The following is a 16,115-nucleotide window of genomic DNA, read 5'->3' as shown; positions in this document are numbered from 1 at the left end:
TGGGGATAGCTAGGGTAGAAGAGATAGTTACAAGTCTTCATGTCGACAAAGACAACACCTGATGCTATTGCAAAATGACTATGACACGGCCGGTTAGTGCTGTCTCAATGCAATGCTTGTTTGGGTATGCCTTTGGTTCCATTGCACCATTTGAGATTAGGTCTGCGTGCTCTCGATCATTTTGTCAAAACACGAGTTTTCATTATGCAAAGTGATTTTGTCATCGTTTTTTACATGTATGTGGATATGTGCCCATGTATAGAATGTGTAATAAGGAGAGCGTGTGTAGTGTGTGTTGACGATGATGAGAGAGAAATATGCAACTATGATCTGAATGAGTTTTGAGAGAGAGAGAGAGAGAGAGAGAGAGAGAGAGAGAGAGAGAGAGAGAGAGATAGATAGATAGATTTCATTATTGTCCACGGATGTCAGATATGACCCATGGGACCGGAAACAAAAACATTACAATGCGTTCTTCTAAGAGAAGGCATTAGATACATATCAGTTAAGGACTGAGGGTCCATCAATAGGGTGGAAAAAAGAAGCAAAACCTAGGTGGGGTCGGGTAAGGGGATAGTCCCTTTGGGAGTTCAAAACTCCTAGATGATGGCCTTACCTCCTCGATATACTACCCATTTACCTTGTTTTTGTGCTTCGTAGACCTTTTTGAGTTCTTCTTTCTTCATCTTGAGTTGATTCATGGTCAACTCCTCAGCAATTCAAACCTTTTTTTCCCTTGAGGAGGTGGGATTGGCGCAGCAACCTCACCCGCTCCTCTTTTTCCTTGAAAGTGAGAAGACAATGCTCAAATGGAAGCTGCCTATGGGTGTCATTGATCCAAGAAATGGCTTCTGGCTTGATGTTGATTGTTTGAAGAATATTGTTGAGCTTGATAATTGCTTCTTTGAGGTTATCGTTGGTGGTGCACCATGATGAGGGAAGCCCACCAATCCGGACCTTGAAGGAATTATCTTCCTGAAGTCTCTGTTCTTGAGGTTTCATTGTCACACATGTCTGCACTTTTTTAATGACTACAGATTGAGCTTGGGTGACTTTGGCTTCAACTTCTTTGGCTTTGTTTGTGGCAACATTGACCATAGAGGTGAAACGTGCCTCAATCTTTCTAAGGCGCGCTTTCAGGTCACGATTCTCTTCTATAAGCTGACCAAAAACTCTTTGAAGCTCTCCAATCTGATCGCTTTTACTCGGCGTTTCTACAATGGCTACAAACCTGGTTGACTCCTCGCAGTACCCTTTGGGGTATTCATGATGAGACCCCACTATAATCCAATGGGACCCCAATGTAAACCAATGTGACCCCACTGTAAAATAGGCCTTAATAGATCCTTAGTTTACAGGCGGTTAAGGTTCATGAGGCTACTTCATGAGGCTCGCACAGATTTTCATAGCTTCACAAAGCCGGGAGTTCAGGCCTAGGCAGCGCAAGCTCTGTGAGTTAGGCTGTAGGAGATTTGGGGCTTGCGAGATATGAGAGGTTCAAAAGCTTGTTGTGTTCGAAAGGTTGTTGTGTTCAAAAGCTTGTTAGGTGGTGATGTTCTTGCCACACGAGATTCAGGGACTTGGCTTTGACTCGAGATCGAGGCTATGGTGATAGGCCTAACGCCTCCCCACAGGGTTTCCTCTCACCCAGGGGGAGACTCGGGTGTTAAGGGGTTGAGGTTGAGGTTGAGGAGGGAGAAACCCTGCGGTAGAAATAGAGAGAGAGAGAGAGAGAGAGAGAGAGAGAGAGAGAGAGAGAGAGAGAGAGAGAGAGAGAGAGAGAGAGAGAGAGAGAGAGAGAGAGAGAGAGAGAGAGAGAGAGAGAGAGAGAGAGAGAGAGAGAGAGAGAGAGAAAGAAGAAGAAGAAGAAGAAGAAGAAGTGGAAGTAGATGATAGCAGTTCTATGGATGCCAACACAACATGGGAAAATGATTCGTCTTGCTCAAAGTATGAGCAATTTGATCTCTTGCATGTGGATAAAGATGTGAAAGTTGTGTTGGAGGAGCAAGAAATAGAGAAAACCAATGTGATGGACAAAAGCCAAGTGGAGGAACCTAGGCCTACAGAAGCACAAATGCAGGTAAAGATGCTATGTGGTGCCATGCTAATGGCTATGCTTGTGAAAATTGTTATGGAATGTTCTAAGTGGTGTAGCAAGTACAGAGTTCTACCATGAAAGGTAAAGCAAACTTGGGTTTTGAAGGAGACCAGGACAGTGCGGTAGAGGATCATTCTCTATCTCCTTTGATCGAGGATGAAGTGGAAGATCAGGTAAATGAAGCTGACAAGGCAGAGGTGATAATTGATCTTGAAGGGCCGGTTGATGATGAGAGCTTAATGATGCTGGCATTGAGTTCAAAAAGGAGGTGATGGAGAGCATGGAGCCAATGGTGGAACCAATGCAACAAGTGTGCTCTATGGCAAATGAAGGAGATTCCCAAGTTGTTTCCAAGCTTTCTAAAGAGGTATGCAACTCATGGTTGAAAGTTATGCTTGTAAGTGTAGCTATGCAATATGTTTTCCGTCAGATACAAGGTTCTCTCGAGAGGAGCTCCACTTTACATGGTTGGGAAGGAGGGTCATACGCGTGTTTTGGAATAGATGGTGTGGTGGTAGAGCCAGATATGTTGGGGCAAGATGATGCTCGGAGAGGTGCAAAGGTGTTATGGGCCTATTATGTGCATGGATGGCTACGTGTTTGGGTAAAGCACTATTGGAGTTTGATGTAGATGGATGGAAGAGATAAAAGCTAGGTATTTGATCCAAGAGGTCAGGCTATGCAAGGGGGTGGGGCAACCTACTTGGAAAGATGGCATTAGGTGGGCATGAATTAGACATTGTACATATGGAAATGTTTCTTTGTGGTTTTCTCATGGTGTTTTGCTAGTTTTGCAGTTTCTAGGAAAATAAAGATGTTTTTTGGTGGAGCATGAATGTTCAACAAGGGAATTGGGCAATGATGGTGCAGCCAAAGTGTGTTGACCATAACAGTAGGCACAAGCAGGGCTATGTATATTGACAGGTGCATTGCAAGGGGCTAAAACAGGTGATAGTTGGAATGTATGCTTGATGTGGTTTCATAGGTCAAAAGGGATCTAAAATCGGGCAATTGGGATGGCAGGTCAAAATGGTGGAAGTGAAGCCAAGGTTAGTGAAAAGGGGTGTGCTGGTGTGAGAGGAACTGAGGGTTCTATGTGGTTGCAAAGAGATGGAGAGGTTTTGATGCCAAAGATGCCAGTTAGGGAAGCTCCAACTGTGGAAAAAGTGCAAGTGGTTCCAAATCAAGTAGAAGATGCACAAGCAAACTCAGGTATTGTTGGCCAAACTCCATTAGTGTGTGCTAGAGATCAAAAAGTGAGGTTGCAAATGAGGTTGAACCAATGAAGATAAAAGAAATCCTTGATCTTGGGGCGAAAGAAAAATGGGAGCAGATGATAGCAGTTCAATGGAGGCAGATACGACATGGAAAATCGATTTGTCCTACTCAAGGTATGTGGAATTTGATCTATTGCATGTGGATAAAGATGTGAAAGATGTGTTGGAGGAGTAGGAGAAGATGCAAATCGGTGTGCTAGGTGAATGGCAAGTGGAGAAGTTCAGGCTATAGAAGTGGACATGCAATTAAAGATGCTATGTGGTGCTATGTTGATGGTCGTGCTTGTAAATTTTGCAGTGGAATGTGCTACAGTGGTGCTGCAGGTACAGAGTTCTACCTTGAAAGATAGAGCAATCTTAGACAAGGATGAAGTGGTAGAGCATGTGATTGAAGAGAAAGCAAGTGAAGTTCACAAGGTGCGGAGATGTGTTGATTGATCTTGAAGGATGAATAAGGGATTGATGATGTTGGGATTGAGGGTGATGGAGGCATGGAGATAGTTTCACAGCTGGTGGTGGTAGAAGGAGCCCCATAGGGAGGAAAAATTGGAAGAAGAAGATGCCAGCGGCTCCATTCTGAAGACCATAATGCACCTTCTTGTCCACACATCCCATGAAGACCTTTTTTTAGTTCTTGTGAGAGGTTTTTTGCTCTTTTTCTTTCGTCTTCTTCTTTTTCTTCTTTGTCTTCTTTTCCTTATTTGCTCCATGCATCCACTTCATCATCATTAGTATCTGATGCTTCCTTGGATCAATATCTAAGTCTTCCTCTTCTTCATCATTAGATTCCTCATCATCAAAATTTGAATCTTCTTTAGATTTCTTCCCCTTACTTTTCCTTTGTTCAATTGTCCCGTATATTCTCTCAACTCTCATGATTGTATCCACCAAGTTTCAAATATTGGGGTTGAGTTAGAGGTGCATGCTTGCAACAACACTCTTTAGTTGCATCCTCAATCTCCTACAAAAGTAGTTACCCAACTGCTCTCAAGATGGCCTTTGATTTTCTTGTAGTCTATTCATTAGGTTCCTGAACTGTTAGGCATAATTCTCCATCCCCAATAGTTCCTTTTGTAATGTTTCCATATTCATGTGTCTTTTCTACCCTAAATCTTATCAAAAATCTAATTTAGAGATTATGATAATCTACAAAGCTAGCTATTTTTCTTTTCTAAAGGCAATCATTATCACCTCTCTTCTCTTTGTAGCATCCTGAAGTTGACCCAATGTGACTAGGGTGGAATCACATAACTTGGTTATGCTTAATGCTCATAGCCTCAGAGATGTTTTGCACCAAAGGCTAACATCTATTCCAAGCTTTCTCCAAGTTAAGTACTTTTTTGTAAATATCAAAAGTTCTAGATGTCAACATGATGAAGGATCATGTGCAATCACTTAAAGTTCTTAAGCTTCGGAGAATCTAAAAGACAAAGTAGTCAAAGAGTGTCCATGTTATTACTAGGTTTGTGTTGGAGAGCTAAAGTCGGCTTCATATTGTTGTGGTTTAAAGGAATTTTCAAATTCAAACCAAGCCCATGAGTGATAGCTATGTTAAGCTCAACACTCAATCTTGTTGATGCATATTGTTTGACTAGCTTATTAGCACTAAACTTCTCAACATTCATAAATCAAGGTTTTAAATACACGCTATGGGTGCAACCCAACCCAAGGAGAGGACCAACTCAATCCTCGCACTTGATGTTATCGAAAGAGCTTGTGGGACAGTCGCTAGATTAGATCCGACTCCAGCAAGTAGCACTAACCTTCTCAGCATTTACAAATCAAGGTTTCAAATACGCGCTATGGGTGCAACCCAACCCAAGGAGAGGACCAACTCATTCCTCTCACTTGATGTTATTTGAAAGAGCTTGTGGGAGAGTCTCTAGATTAGATCTGACTCCAACAAGTAGCAATACCTTATAATTAATCTACAATAGCTCAAGTGGCCTTGCATATTCATCAATTGCTAACTAGGGCCTTCTACATGTTGATGCAGTAGCCTGGAAGGAGCAAGAGTTATATTGTCTCTCGTGCAAAATCCTATGTAGCGATGAGTTAGTGGTGAAGGGCCTTGAATTGAGTTGATGCTGCATAGCTAAGAATCCCAATCAGTATAACTGAGAAACACATATTGTAGCCCCTCTATCAAAGATGCCCAAAGGAGTTGCCAAGATTTTGTTAATAACAACCGTTTGAATTCCCAATTATCACATGTCAACAACAAGCTCACATCGTTTGCCGAAGAAACTTGTTGATATGGTTTAATATTGATGTGTTGTTGTTGTGAGTCATAAAGATTTTGTTTACATGTAGTAGATTGTAGTGTAGAGAAATACAAAGATTAACTTCGGCTACTAACTTGATCATTGAGTAGGAATCTCACCAGAGTGCGCAAGGTAGAGACCATTTTTTTGTCAAGCTACAATAAAACCATTTGAATAGTTCAATTTTTCATCATGCATGAGAAAATTCCAACAAACTATAGCCCACATTCAATGCACATCATATACATGTCATATAGAAGTTTGGTGGTAGAGAGTTGGCACCATGAATTATAAGAAACAAAAGCCATGTCGTGTCATGTAGTCTAATTGTGTAGTCCAAGAAAGTGCACAAACATGGAGATTTGGATGCAGATGATGAACCTTTATGACTTGTGACACATAGTTTCATCCCTCGGTTTGTAGACACTCCCACTGTGTCAACTTTCTCCCATTCTTATGGACTGCTCCAACAAGCTCATTTTCAACTTATAAATGGGATACTTTATCTTTTCTTTTGTTTTGATAGCATCTGGTTCCTTTACCAAATGCATCCTTCTTCCACTCTAGCTTGTCATACGTAGAGAGTCCTACACCCCTACCTTCTTGAGTGAGACGTCGTTCTCGTGTTTTTGGCATGGGATTTTTCCAAGGACGATTTAGATGCTTTGGGATGGAATCAAGCATGGTCCTTTTCCATTGCTCTTGCAACTATTTCCTCTATTTGGATGAATCTATGACCATATATGTGGTAATGATGTGTCTAAACAAACTTAGGACCCCACCCCTGGGTCACTTTTTCCCTCATTGGAAAATTTCCCCCCCCATACATTGTATATACACCCATCATTCTAGGGTTATCCTATCTTTCTATTTACACACTAAGAAATTTACTTTATACCCGTGTGTTTTGAGCTTCTTCATCTTCTCTAAGCTGTGTATGCATCCTTGCAACCTAATTCCAACAATTGGCATTAGATCAGGTCATGTTATCTTGGTACTACTGTCAACACCCCTTTGCTCACTTTCTTAGATTTTGTGAGCTTTGGTGAGCATCAGTAGATCGGCTAATACTACGGGCTCATTTCAACATATGTTTCCATTATAAGTAGTATTGTGTAAGTGATTTTGTCATTTTGTGTAGCATTTTTGTCCATGCAATTTTTTAGTAGAATGGGTTGTACTATATAGCATGTGTTAGTCCTACCTTGTCTTTATATCAAGTGTAGTCACTCATTATGGCTGACAACAACACATATGTTTTAATATTAAGTGTAGTCACTCATTATGGAAACCACACATATGTTTTTAAAATGTTTACTTCCAATGCATGTCCATTATTGCAAGGCTAGTGGTCAAACAAAGCCAATAAGAAAGAGGTTGGATCTTCTACAAGTGCAGCTATTGCAAAATCTTCTATAAATGGAGATTGTGATGATGATATAGATGCAAAATGGGCATTTAGTGCAGAGTGTACTTATGATCCTTGTGTCCATGATGCATGTATGTCAATTGCTAAAGAGTCACATGTTTGATGCTTTGATAGCAATGCTACAAAGAAAATTTCTTTGCATCATGACTTATTTACCTCTCTTGAGGCTACCCCTCATGGGAATGTTGTCACTTGTGCCAACAATGCCTCTTATCCGTTCAAGGGAGTTGGAAAGATTATACTAACTACTACAAATGGTAGTGCTTTCATACTTTCTGATGCATTTTATGTACCAAGGATTAAAAAGGAACCATTTGCCTGTATCTACACTTGTAAGACTTGTTAAAATTGTGGATGATAGATATACAGTTCATGATCACAATTTCGATGATGAAATTGTTGCATATTGTCTTTTTGTGTCGTTGGCTCTATAAGTTCACTTTGTGTGACAAGTGTTGGCAAAATTTTGCGAATGTGGTTGTGGATTCAAAGGCTATTTCAAATGCAAAACTTTGGCATGCACATTTTGGGTAGCTAAATTTTGTCAGTTTGTTGCATTTGTAGAGATTTGGTATGGTTTCTTTTCTGACACCTCTTGAAGCACCTTTAAGCATGCTTGTGATGGTTTTATTTTGAGTAAGTTGCAGCATTCAAAGTTTCCAAAGAATGGCTTGATAATGGTTATATAGGTTGCAACTTGTGCATCATGATGTTTGTGGGCCTATGCAAACTCCATCCATGGGTAATTGCATGTACTTTGTGACTTTGATTGATGATTACTCAATGCATGCATGGGTGTATTCACTTAAATCTAAGTTTGAAGTGTTCATGTGCTTCAAGAAATTTGTGGTTATGGTTGAATTTGTTTTTAAACGTACTATGGGAGACCCTTCATCCAGATCGAGGGGAGTATATGTCTCATCAGTTTGGCTAGTAGTAGGATAAATCACCAATGTATAGTGCTATACATCTCAGAAAAATGGTGTTAAAAGAAAAAATAGGTGGATTCAAGAGTCAAGATTTACCACTTTTTTTTTGGATTGAGTCTATCATGTGTGCTACTTATGTATTTAACTAGTGTCCTACCAAAGCCTTGTAGTGTAATGCTCATTATGAAGCGTGTCATATCTATTGAAAAAATGCACGTCTTTGGTTGCTCACCTTATGCTTTGGTACCACAAAAGTAGTGCAAGAAATTGAATGACAAGGCTATCATATGTATTTTTGTTGGCTACGATCCTAAAATCAAGGGTTACATGTTGTACCATCCACAAACAAAGTGTATCTTGATTTCATGAGATGTTGTATTTATAAAGGATTCCATTCATTCCTAGTTATCATGTACTCAAGGCAATAATGTAAGCTCACGTGACATTTATGACACTTTTTTGTCTCTTTTTAATGGTAGAAGCCTAAATGTAAGTTCCAATTAGGCAAATGTACTGCCTATCAAGGTTTTGGAAAATGGTATACATCAGCCTATTACTGTTGCAAATGTACATGATTTACTTGATGTGGAAAGGGTTGAGAATGAAGAGGCTAGGAATATGCCAAAATGGCAGGTATATAGTTTTTGTGATAGTAAATTGAATGCTCTTATGTGTGTTTGTACTAGTTCACGTTCTGCCATGTATCATATGCATTATATTTTTATGCTTTGGATAAGTTCTAGTTTATGTGATGAAAAGATAGGACATATTTCATAGCTACAATTCAGTGTGTATGGCTCAGTTTCCTTATGGCTAATTTGGGTGTTAGATAGGACACTACCAACATAATCTACATTGACAGTCAAAGTGCATTGATAGTTGCAAGGAACCCAGTTTTTCATGCTTGCACAAAGTACATTGAGGTGCACTATGTCAAGGAAAGACTTCATGGAGAGAGATCAACTTGGCTTATGTGCCGACATAGGGCAACCTTGCAAATTCTTTCACAAAGACCTTGCCTTGTGAGAAGTTTGAAGCTTTCCACAAATCTTTGGGCTTGCTTCCCTTTGTGGATTGATCACGTCGTTAGGGCATGGCACGTCCTTATACATTATGTGCCAGTTCTCGTACACTGCATCACTCAAGGACACTTTTTCCCTCAATAGGAGGTTTTTTTCCCCATGCATTGTATATACACGCAATATCTATGGATATTTTATCTTTCTACTTATACACTAAGCAATATACTCTTTGTTGTATGCCTTTAGCTTCTTCATCTTCCCCAATCTCTTTGCACATACTTGCAACCCTAATTCTAGTAGAAGCAAATTATGTTTCGTAGCTTTCTGAAAGACCGCAAGTTTCACAAAGCAGTCATGATCTATGACATGTGAAACCCTAGATATACATTAAATAGTTCAACTTCCTATGGTTGATTCTCTTTTGAAGAGATAGGTTTTATAGCATCTTGATCCCTCCTTCTCTGGTCTCTACGTTTATCAATGCCAACATATCCATTATATCTATATCCCTACGGTCATCAGGCTCTCAGTGGGTCCTTCAATCACCTTCCTTGTGGCTACAATCTCTCTATATTCTTCCTCTTTGTCATGGTCTCTTCATCTTTCATACCTCAATCATGTCTGCTACCCATGTATTACCAAACAATCATACATATTGCAATTTGTGATACATACATAATCCTTCCCTTTCGATCACAAAGCCCATAAGTTGCACAAAGTATCCATGATCCATGTCATGGGAAACCCTACCTCAATAAACATTGAACAGCTCAAGTTTCTTTAGTTGATGCCCTTTTGAAGAGCTAGGGCTTTTCTCATCTTGGTCCCTCAGTCTTAGCGTCCATCATCATCATTACTACCAACATATCCATTATATCTATCCCTACAATCATTATGCTCTCTATGGGTCCTTTGATCACGACATCCCTATGGCTATGATCCCTTCTATATTCATCCTTTCTGTCATGTTATCTTTATCTTTCATAGATTCTCTCATGCTGATTATTTCTATCGCAATCTCCATAATTGTGTCGATCATGTCCATTACAATCTCCATCATCATCTCATTTGTTACTTCTATTGCCCTCGTCTTGACTACTGTCATGCTCACTTCTACTATGATGTCTACCATCACTACTACTTCTGTGTTGTTCCTCTTCTTCATCTTAGCCTCATACTCAAGCTTCTTTTGTAGATCTTTGATTCTTTCTCTGACTTCAAGGAGATGGAAGTTTTTATTACTTGTCGGAGGTTCTGAGAGATGGTTATTACTTGCTCACTTGTCGTGTTGTATGTGATCAAAATAGCCCCTTGCAGGTGTACAAGAGTTTATCGCATCCTCGTTGAGTTATTACGTGTCGTGCTATTTTCATCATGATAGAATTTATATAATCTATGACTCAAATGAGGTGGTCAATTTTGACAGCTATTCTAGGTTGAAGTGTTAGAGTTAGTCAGATTATATCATACAGACTTCAAATTAAGACTTTAGCTAGCATATGATTAGACAAAGACTAAAATGTAAATAGAAGTCAAGAGATTGGAAATGAAACTGAGATATATTTAGATAAGGAAAAGTGTACAACTAGCATCTGTTATAAGAGAGCTAAATGGTGCTTAAAGTTAAGATACCACTAATAGGAAAAATAAGCAACTTTAAAAATTCTTCACTATTTGGTCATGGTAAGCCTCCAAAGTTGATGTACCATAGCAATCCACTGAGAATAGTAAGTTATTGCAATCAATTGCATACGAAGAAGGTTGAAGATTTTTCTAAGCCATATCATAATTTTTTTCATAAACTTCAATGAGTTAGTGATCATACCATGTTTTTCTTTTGACCTCACCAATTTTGTTTTAAAAAAAGTTGTGTTTCTCTCGTTCTGATAACATCTCATTAAATATCATATAGCCACGCTCATTGGTGCTGCTAAGTGCATGTTTCCTTAGGTACCCATGGGCCTTCACATTCATAAGTAGCCATGGACCACTTCAAAAACATTAAAAAGAAACTTTAACCATTTGACAATGTTGTGCATAATACGAAAGTACTAAAATAGCAAACATGGGAAAACTAGGCTCCATGTTTTGATCTTTTCATTTCCCTAGAGAATGCTCAATATATAGGCAACTTTAGAGATCATGATTAGATATTGATATAAGCTATAAAGTTTAAATAGCTGATCTCTAAAATTAGCTATACTATAACGATTAAATTTGTTAATGTAGAATGGCTCTAATTGTTGAATTGAAAAACTCAACCATGCTTGTATAGTTCATAGATGGGGTATTGGGTGCCCCGGAACTCAAGAAAGAATAGTTTCATGTTAAGAAATCCACATATCAAAATTGTCTTTTGATCTTATTAAAGTCACTAATAAAATTGTGAAAATGTAAAATTTGGTAAAAATTTAGGATTAGAAAATTCTTGTATTTTAATCATAACTTTCATAATTACCATTTGATTCTCCTTAGAAGCATGAAAACATGTTGAGAACTATTAAAACTAATTCTCTAGCACTATAAATCTCACAAAGATGAGTTTTCATGTGTTGTAGATGCAATTCTTTGAAAAAGGGCCAAAAACAACTCATGTTTTTTATAGAGTTGAGGTAAAGGAATGCTTTGAAAGAATAAGGTTAAAGATGAAATTAGTAGCCCAAAAATAAAAGTCAAGTTTTTTAGCTTATAAGCCAACTTTGTGGATATATAACACCAAAAGTTTCTTTTAGAATCTTCTCAAATAATACAAGGAAAATGGTCACTTAATAGGACATAAAAGTTTCCCATGACATATAAGTGTGGCATTACCAACCTAGTGTTAATGAGTACAAAGAGTACATTTAGACTCCAAAATGACTAGCCTGCAAAATGAAGTAATGGGCCCTATTTATAGGTACCCAATTGGTGACTATACACTAAGTAGTTACCATGGTAACTGTATCTGGTAACTACCTGATCCTAATAATTGTGTTGAAATTTGGCTAGTGTCTACTCCCAATGTCTACATTTTCTCCTCCCCTTTCTTTGAATTTTGGAGTATTCAAAAATTCTAGGTATTCTTCAAACAATGGCTGATATCCTCAAGGATATGTGAATTGAATCCATCCACTTTCCTTCCAACTCTCTCTTCTGCAAACAGGTCTCAGACTTCTCTGAAATGCTACTTCTTGGGCTTTTCGTAGACAATCGTTGGGGTGTCATCACTTCTTCTCTGGAGCCTTCTTCTATGGCCTTTGAAATTGGCTAAGATGGAACTTGAATTTCCGGAGGTTGACCCGTACACTAAGTATTGGTGGCAGCATTATCCTTTTGAATGAGTTGATAAATGGATTCCTACTCCAGATACTCCCTACTACAATCAATCATCGTTCCTACTTCATATGGCATCAGAGCATTCAAGGTTCTAGCATCAACATCATACAAGGTACACCATTCCCTAGTGAGTCTGGCTCAAGTCAATTTGTGGTATGGATCAACCTTTGGGTAAGGGTTAGTTAGCTTTCATTCGTGCTTCAAACAGTACCTTGGCCATCTCCTTGAACTTGGATTCCAATGATGCTTTGTTTGACATCTTCTTTTTTGGGATCTTGGAAGCTTCTGCTGATAGTTGAAGGACATCGTTAGTATATAGATTTGATCCTGCCATTGATTCACCCACTAAGGTGATGGAGATCTTACTTTAATTCAGACACAATAGATTTCTATTCAATGTCATTCAAGAGATTCTTCCAAGCTACCCACATGGATTTACTGTGTTCATACAACTCTCTCAATTGATCCATTACCTTTAGATACCTTTGTTGATCAGTTGTTTCATTATACTAGGGATATAGAACACGCTAAAACATTGGCTATTTCTCATCTTTCATAGGCAATGCATATAGCACAATTGGTGAATCCATGATAAATTTGATGAAATTCATTACCACTTACTTCTCTTGTTGCAACATCTTTCTAAAAATCCTAACTGGATGAAAAAGACTTTCAGAGCCATGTCTTGCTCCCTTAAGCTCATTGATTTTGGGCCCTCTACTGCTCATGGTGTTGTTCTCTAGCAACATCTTTACTTTTTGATCCAAAACCCATCTAGAAGCTTGTATTTTGACAAGCATGGCTTTCTTTCCATTCTAAGATCCTTCATGCAGCTAGTATTTCCTAATGCAGTCCTAAACTCTAAAGGTTCATAGTGGATGGCTGTTGTAGTTCAGGATTAATCACAACATCATCAGCACTAAGCAAATATTTTGGTACTCGTTCTAACAACTAAATGGTACTAGGATGAGGAGGTAACTAACAAGTATTATGATAACTAATCATTTGCTACTGTTGTACCGTTCATCTAGCCCCCACATAAAGCATCTAGAAAATTGCTCTAAATCCAAATAAGCATCATGATGATGCAGGTATTCTTGGATATGTGATGCCAGTAACTTCTTTAAGTGCTTAATGAGACTCTTGAGCTTGTTGTTGCTCTATGGACTCATGTTGAGTCTACTACTAAGTTTTATCAAGTTGGGTCTAATCCATCTATTTTTTAGTCTAAAACGCTGCTTCTGCACCAGTCCCCTTGGCTCCTTGTGTATTGCCATTTTGTTGTCAACCAGGTGCTGGAGCAGGGGGTTGACTATCATCATCATCATCCTTGCAATTACTTGTGCCAGTTCCATCCTCCTTCTCCTACTAATTGTCTTCATCTTCATCATCCTCTTGATTCTTCACATGATCCATCAGTGATTGATTGATTGGTAGTGTACTCCTCAGACTTCTTGATAATGAAGGTGAGTCAAAGCAGGAGCACTTTGGAGTATTTGCCTATATAGATAATGTTGTGGAAGGTGAAAGAGATGGCGATTCATGCACACTGAGCGATGTGGATGACAATGATGCAGATGATGGCACAAGGAGCTCTCCAGGCAAAGTTGTAAGTCGCGTGAGACGCTGTGGGACTACTGGATCACACATGCATTTTATAGTTACTCTAACTCAAGCCATGAATGCACCACTCTCCTGCAATCTCACTATTCCCCCCACTCATCTTTTTCAAAAGTGTTCAACTCAGCATACCGCTCGAACGCCTAGATATGCACATCAAGATCATCCCTTTTGCACCTTTGAAAATTGGAAAAATCTGTTTTCAAATCAATAGAGCATTCATGGTATTTGGATTTATCTTTCAAAGTTGACTTCCTTTCTCTGGTCGGATGCTTACTATAATGATACATGTCTGCATCCCAGTTATCATTACCATCAATTTTAGTAGCAGTGTTTGGCTATCGATACCCCATCCCCAGATCCGAATTATGAAGGCTTTCCAAGACCATCGCGCCAAAGGTGACCAATGCTAGACGAAAAACCAACAAACCAATTCTCGAGAAGATTATGTTCAATAAGTAGGCTTCTTTCTCGTCTTGCTATGTGCTAATATGTGTCTTTGTCTGCTGCCTTCACTATCCTTTGTCTGATTTTGATCCTTGATCTTATCCTTCTTCTAGGATCCACTCAAGCGAGAGCGCCTCTTTTCTCATACCAAATGCCTTTGCCTAGACTGAGCCAAGGACTAAGTTGAATGCTAGGAATCCCCAAGTTCCTCAGCATCCCTCTAATCCAGGTGTACATCCATCTCATTCCTAGGTTTAGTACCAGTGTCAAAGCCTTGCTCTGACTCCTCAAGTATGGTATTAACATGACTTCCATGAATCTCATGGTCAGTCTTCTTCTACATTCAACTGTTCTAGGTGGCATGGCTAAATTTCAACTAACTCTAAACCCTAACTTGGAGATAGATTCTCTGTCAAGAGCTATTTAGCTCACCACCATGACGGGCGGCCAAAAAGGAATGAGTTGGTCACTTTTGACAGATGTTCTAGGTTGGAATATTAGAGTTAGTCATATCAGATAATTCAAATTAAGACTTTAGATAGTGTACGATCAATCAAAAACTCAAATTGAAATAGAAGACAATGGACTTGAACTGGAGCTGAGATATATTCAAATAAGAAAAAGTATACAATTAGCATCAGTTACAACCACAAGGGAGTTAAATGATGCTTGCGGTAAATGCTTAATGAGTACAAAGAGTAGAACTAGACTCTAGAATGACTAGCTTGCAAAATGAAGTAATGGGTCCTATTTAAAGATACCCAATTGGGTCTCTGACTGACTGCACACACTAAGAAATTACCGTGGTAATTTTATTCAATAACTACCAATTCCTAATTTTTGTGCTAGAATCCACTTGTTTCCACTATCTATACAATGACTCTCTACGGCATGGTGATAAGCAAACAAAAAGCATAGAGATGTTGACACGATGTTGATGCAAGGTTAAAAGCACGATGTCAAGAAGTACATAGTGTAGCGAGGAAAGCATCGGGCCTCTAACTATGAGAATTTGAAGCAAAATCAAGTGAATCACAAATGATTCAAAGTGAAAAACACACTTAAAATGAACAAAACTCTAGCCATAAAAGCTTTACTCTAAAAAAGAGCCAAGAGCAGCTCAAAAATCTTGTGTGTGTGATGATTTGGTGTAGCACTTCAATAGACAATCCCACATAGGTTCTTCAATTGAGGAAACCCTAAGTGGATCCCCCACATGCTCAAATATAGGGTAGGAACAATGCGGGACTGCACTAGCATACCATAGAAGAAGCTTGTGTATCAATTCACAAAGAGGCTCAAAGTGCTCATATTCTACTTTAAAAATATTATCAACTCCTCATACTCATGACATCATGAGTGATATGGCATTTTGAGCCTGTTTTTTTACCTTTTTTGTCATTTTAAGCCCAAAAATACACATTTTTCTTGAACAGGGTTTTATTGCTTCTCAAAGAAAGGGTGGTAACAGCAATGCACCCACTTCTTATGGTTCTGCTACGAGTGGCAAAACTTTTTGTTCCTAATGCTTCTGCCTGGCAGCAATTCGTCTGGAAATTCTGGTGATAAGGGCAAAAAGAAGATGCGTTGCCATTATTGTAAAGCTAATGATCATTTGATCAAGCAGTGTCCTAAGTTGAAGGCCAAAGAGGCTAAGAAGAAAGAGGGTGGTTCCACTACAAATGCAGCCATTGTTGAGTCTTCTGTAAAAGGA

At 38.9% G+C, this 16,115-nt stretch overlaps 1 pseudogene; it reads right to left on the bottom strand.

The window, feature by feature from the left end:
- Positions 1-551: 551 nt before the first annotated feature.
- On the bottom strand, positions 552-1,407 carry LOC147425552 (uncharacterized; annotated as a pseudogene).
- Between the last annotated feature and the right edge of the window lie 14,708 nt (positions 1,408-16,115).

This window comes from Adiantum capillus-veneris, chromosome 25 (assembly GCF_014529385.1).
Source record: "Adiantum capillus-veneris isolate H3 chromosome 25, ASM1452938v2, whole genome shotgun sequence".
In the NCBI taxonomy this organism is placed as follows: Eukaryota; Viridiplantae; Streptophyta; class Polypodiopsida; order Polypodiales; family Pteridaceae; genus Adiantum; species Adiantum capillus-veneris.
This window is presented reverse-complemented; position numbering and strand designations above follow the sequence as displayed.